The sequence below is a fragment of the Malus domestica genome, chromosome 07 (genome assembly GCF_042453785.1).
Source record: "Malus domestica chromosome 07, GDT2T_hap1".
NCBI classification, from domain to species: Eukaryota; Viridiplantae; Streptophyta; class Magnoliopsida; order Rosales; family Rosaceae; genus Malus; species Malus domestica.
Genome location: NC_091667.1, coordinates 23,083,209 through 23,088,945, shown reverse-complemented (window position 1 = coordinate 23,088,945; position 5,737 = coordinate 23,083,209). Strand labels below are relative to the sequence as shown.

The 5,737-nt window shown below is 41.6% G+C and overlaps 1 long non-coding RNA gene across 1 annotated transcript; it reads left to right on the top strand.

Annotated features, from left to right (window-relative positions):
- Positions 1 to 226: 226 nt before the first annotated feature.
- On the top strand, positions 227 to 1,265 carry LOC139197869 (uncharacterized). The gene is made up of 2 exons (XR_011583243.1): positions 227 to 468; positions 710 to 1,265. It is a non-coding gene; the product is annotated as an uncharacterized lncRNA (long non-coding RNA).
- The last annotated feature ends 4,472 nt before the right edge of the window (positions 1,266 to 5,737 follow it).

The window sequence follows — 5,737 nt, the reverse complement described above, 5'->3', positions numbered from 1 at the left end:
GATGTTCTAAAAGGTAGACATTTTCAATAGTTAAAATACATTATAAAGTAAGCCTCGCAAAAGTGTGTGTAAAAAATTATTGAAAAAAATGTGGTGTTACGGAGCTGTCCCTTTTTTATATGTTTATATATACATATATATTATATATATTACAAAAATAGATTCATATAAAATCTAGTTACCTCAGATAGCTACACTTTGTGTATTCTTGATGCGTAACCATTCTCCTTTATATTTATTCTCTTTAACAAATAACAACTTTGATAGAAAGGCACGTCGGATCTTTAGCTCAATCAGACTCTTTTGTTTGTTATCGTTTGACATTGCAAAATCCAAAACCCTCCTCCTCGGAACCTCACTCCATTTATCCACCAGATTCATGGGACTTCTTGCCCTCCAACCTATAACTTAACTTCAACACCTCTCAATCTTCTTCTCTTGTTCTTCTTCATCACCAATAACACCAAGGTATGTTTTTTTGTGCTTTGTTGTTTTGTTTTATGAAACTTGTACATAAGTATAAGAAAAATGTTCTCTTGTCAAACTATCTATCTAGTACCGTAAAATGCATGATATAGGAGAAATGTTCCCTTATCACAATGTCTGGCTCCACAACATGGCAAGATAACTTCACTTTACTCTACAAATTATGAATCTGATACTAAATTGATCTGTTCCTTTTACGTTTCCTTAACCAATTTGGCTTCAGGGGTGTAGCCATGAATTTACTTTTTAATCGTAGTTTGATGGGATCGAAATCAAACAAGGAAGACAAAGATGCAATAAGTTACTTGGAGGAACCAAGAATTGTGGAGCTGAGAACAGCTTGCTTTTGGTCAGTTCTGGTGAGTGTGGCAGGAGCACTCATGTTAGGGTGGTGGGAGTACCAGTATCATCCTGCAAATAGGCAGCTGTGGATGGTGCCCTTCGGTCTCATCCTATTTGCTACCCCAGCCATCGTTTGGTTCTCAGTTGTGGCCTCCGATCTCTGTAACCAGAACGACGATCATGTCACAAGAGTGAGTCAACCGCTTCACCCGCTCAATGGCTCGGTGGTTCCGGCCAAAAAAGATGAGCAATGGGGTAACCATGTGGATCATGTATAGTTTTTAAAATATATATAAGGCCTACCTACAATTTGTTAACATGCGTGGAGTTTTTTAACAAGAGATTTATAAGAGCCATCTAGATTCCACGTATATGATTGAGATTCAGATATTATGTTAAGGAACCTGGAACTATATATGAATATTTTTTTTGCGGTTTTTCTTGATTGAGAATCAAATTAGTAGTATGATTTAGTTTTGGTACAGTTGCTGTGGTAAGTTTACGAACCACTTCACTTTTAGTTTTCATTTATTTAACAAAAAAATATTTAAAATTGTTGATGCACAAAATCAGCGAGGACTTTGGTACAACAGAAAGTGTCAGGTTTGTGACCTTCGCTTGGTTGCTTCGATCACTAGTGAAGATAAGTACGTAAATGAATAAGGACAGGGAAGCAAACACAAGATGTACGTGGTTCACCCAGATCGGCTACGTCCACGGAGTAGAGGAGTTCTCATTAATTGTGAAGGGTTTACACAAATACATAGGTTCAAGCTCTGGTTTAGTGAGTTGTAGTGAATAGTTTAGTACAAAATGACATTAGAGATTATTGTGGGAGAATGATCCCTATTTATAGAAGAGAGTTTCTAGTTTTGTTCTAATATTGACACGTGTCGTGTTGTGATTGGCTTCTGATGTTGACACGTGTCGCGCTGTGATTGGCTTCTGATGTCGACACGTGTCGCATTGTGATTGGCCTTCTGGTTGAAGGGAAACTCTTCTGGGTCCTTGACGGTATAACGTTGACCGGTGCTCAGTAGTTTCGGGATTAGTCAAGTATGGTACAAACAGTGCTCCCCTAAGTTCCCGAGTGAGGGAAGCTCCTCGGTTGGGGACTTGCAAGATCCAAGCCGCTGAGAAATCACGAAACTTCTAAGTACCGAGGTGTGGTATCGTCTTCACTTGCCTTATCTTTCTCATAGGTAGATGTGGCATCTTCTCTGGAAGTACGCTTCCTCCATCCAGGGGTGGTATCTTTAACCGATGAAGATGCACAAGGTAATGTATCAATTTCACTTGAAGCTTACTTGTAGTTTCGGGCTTGGTCAAGTGCGATACAAACCCTATAGTAGGAGTCCCCCAAGTCGCCGAGCTAGGAGATTTGCCGAAAGAGGTGACAGACAAGGTAAGCAGTCAAACTTCCAAGCAAGCAACCCAGGATCAGAGGTTTGACTTTGGCTTCCGGTTGATTGTTCTCCTTCTCCTTGTCTCTCATTCAACTGCCAGGATAAGGAGAAGGAAATGGATAAGAGATGATATGAGATACTTTTGCTTTTGAAGAAGTAACTTTCCACAGGCTTATTCTTGAACTGTGCTAGAGGGTTTTCTGGTTCCCTCCAGAGTATAAGGCCGACTCAAGAATTTGAGGGTCAAAACAAGTCCATCAAATCTATAGTACGTTCGACCTTGATGATATAGGATACTTTTGCTGTTGACGGAATAGTGAATGTGGTATGGAAATGTGTCGTGATGTAGTGATCTGTTTCAGCTCATCGTTGACCCTTCTGCTTCAATCTTTTGCATGGCAGAAGTGGTGTGCAACCTTTGCATGTAAATGGTCCTTCAGAACATTCCTTCATAGTGACTCATCCACGCTTGGCAGCTTCAGTGTAAAGAGCCAATATCTGATCAACTGTCATGAGGTATTTGCCGGTGGAATTCGTGACTTTGACAACAGTTGAGGATGAGTACTCGAGAGCAATGCTAAGTAAGCAACCAGACAAAGGTTCCCGGCAGTCAGTTCCAGATTGGAGGTTTGATTTCAGGTTCCGACTGACTGCTCTCTTTCTCTTTGTCCTGCAGGTGTGGACAGGACAAAGACAAAGACAGGGAGAAAGCATGATATGGGATACTCTTGCTTTCGACCCTGATGATATGAGATACTCTTGTTCTTGGTGTGGCTTATTTGCTGAGGTATTATCGGGGGAAATAAAGCTGAGTATTTCGAAAGGTTATGTTGAGGGTGCCTTCTCGAACGCGAGAAATGGTTGAGCATTTTTGCAGGTTTGTCTGTTTGTGGAGGAGGGAGGTCGACATATATAGGAATTTCTCAATAGCAAGTAGTAATGCTATTCCTTTACCATTCTCGGTCACAGTAACGTAGTGGGAGCTGTCAGCTTCAGGTGTTTTAACTTTGTCAGAGCACTTTGAAAAAGATGTATGTAGTATCTGGAAAGCTGATGTTGCGTGTGAAGATTACAGACAAGCTTTATCTAAGGAAATCTGGCTCTCGAAGTTCTGAGAGCTGTGCCTCTTCAATTTTCGAACAAGCAATCCCGTCGGGGATCTGGCTCTCGAGATTCGGAAAGCGGTGCCGCTTCTGCTTTTAAGAGAGTAATTATGTTGGGAGTCTTTTCTCGAACGTGAGTAAAGGTTGGACGTTCTTGCCAGTCTGTCTTACCACAGAACACGGAGGTCGACACACATAGGGACTTTCCAGTTGTCAAGCAGTGGTGCTGTTCCTTTACCCTTGTGGGTAATAGTAGGGTAGCTGGAACTTCGAAATTCTCGTGCTTAAACTTTGTCAGAGATCTTTGGCAAAGTTATATGTGGTACCCGAGGAGTTGATAGTGCATGTGGAGAGTGGTGATTGAACAGTAAGATTCACGTGCTTTCTACTTCACCAGAAATCTTCGACAGATTGCCCGTAATTTCCGCAAAGCTGAGTGTGCATGTGACAGGTGCTGACGAGGCTGAAAAAGCAGGTGCTTCTTCGATTTCTGAGATCGGCCCTCGTGCCCTCTGAGCAGCCCAGCTTTTGAAAAAGCAAACGCCTCTTCGATTTCTGAAGCTCCGTCGATTGCAGATATTTATAGAGGCTGGCATTAAGTTCCACAGCACACTTGAATCTCCACCAGTAGAAGCTCCCTTCTTGCACTTCTAAAATCTTGATTTGTCTGACCTCTTCCTTCTTCAACACCCTTGAAAATGTCTGGCCTCTCCGACCGTCGTTTTGACTTGAACCTTTGAGAAGAGACAGCCACGCCTTCTCCAGACAACATATGGCGCCCATCCTTCATATCCCCTACTGGTCCTCTTACCGTTGGGGATTCTGTGATGAAGAATGATATGACCGCTGCGGTGGTGGCCAGGAACCTTTTTACTCCCAAAGATAACAGACTACTTTCCAAACGATCTGATGAGTTGGCTGTTAAGGACTCTCTAGCTCTTAGTGTTCAATGTGCAGGTTCTGTGTCTAATATGGCCCAACGCCTATTTGCTAGAACCCGCCAAGTTGAATCATTGGCTGCTGAAGTGATGAGTCTCAAACAGGAGATTAGAGGGCTCAAGCATGAGAATAAACAGTTGCACCGGCTCGCCCATGACTATGCTACAAACATGAAGAGGAAGCTTGACCAGATGAAGGAATCTGATGGTAAGGTTTTACTTGATCATCAGCGGTTTGTGGGTTTGTTCCAAAGACATTTATTGCCTTCGTCTTCTAGGGCTGTACCTGGTAACGAAGCTTCAAATGATGAACCTCCAATGCCTCATCCTTCTGGGGTTTTGTCAAGTACTGAGGCTCCGGATAACCACCCTCCGGTGCTTTCTCTTTCTGGGGCTCTACCGACTGCTGACACTTCCCCTAAGCAATTTTTATGAAGGCTTCCTCTTGTTTGTTTATTTTGACTCATGTACATGTACATATTTGTAGCTTATCGGAAGTATTAATAAATAAGCTTTGCTTCATTTCAACATATTGTGTTAAATACACCAAAGCCTTCTTCAGAAAGTTCTTTGAATTTTTTCTTTTGTTGAAACTTGTATTGTTGGAGCTTTGTGAGTGAAGCATGTAGTTTGAGGTAGTGTTCCCTTAATTTCCCGAGTGAGGAAAACTTCTCGGTTGGAGACTTGAAAAATCCAAGTCAATGAGTGGTTGTGAGACTTCCGAGTATCAAGGTGCAGTAGCATATGGTGGGAGTCCCCCAAGTCTTCAGGTGAGGAGAGTTGCCGAATGAGGTGTCCTGCTTGCTACTAATTTGTCAAAGTAACGAAGCCGTGTTTTGATGTCACACCTTCATATATGCCGTATCTAAAAATATTTCCAACTTTTGTGTGTTTGATGCTGCATGCTATTGACTAGACAAGATCAAGTGCAATTAGTAGCTTTTCTCTCTTTTTCATCTTTTCTTTGGTGGAATTGCTTTTCGTTTCCACTAATCAGCCTGAGTGGAAGCAAGATAACACCATTCTCTATAGCTCAGATCGCAAAGTCGTCTTCATGAAAGTTGTTCCTTATATTGTGAACTACAACATATCCAAATTTGAGATCCATCGGAGTAGTACAACTTCAGAAATTCAGGTATGATGAGTAACTGTTCATCATTTTTCTGTCAACTTGTCAGACTTGTTGTGAGCTTCTAAAATCCATTTTTTCTTGTTCAGATCAACATACTTTCTTCATCGAAGTTGTTTCTTATCATCTCTTTCATGACATATCAAAACTTCAGAATGAACTAACGGTTAAATATTTCCAGATCTTCAAAACATCACAGCAGTCTTTAAATTTGCGGGAATCCGACTGTCGTGTTTGGAGCCTCAACACTTTAATTTCCGTCGCTCAAACAGAAACGATTCCTTCTTGAAAGTTGTTCATCTGCTCAAGAACTATAGGGTGTCCAAAATTCAG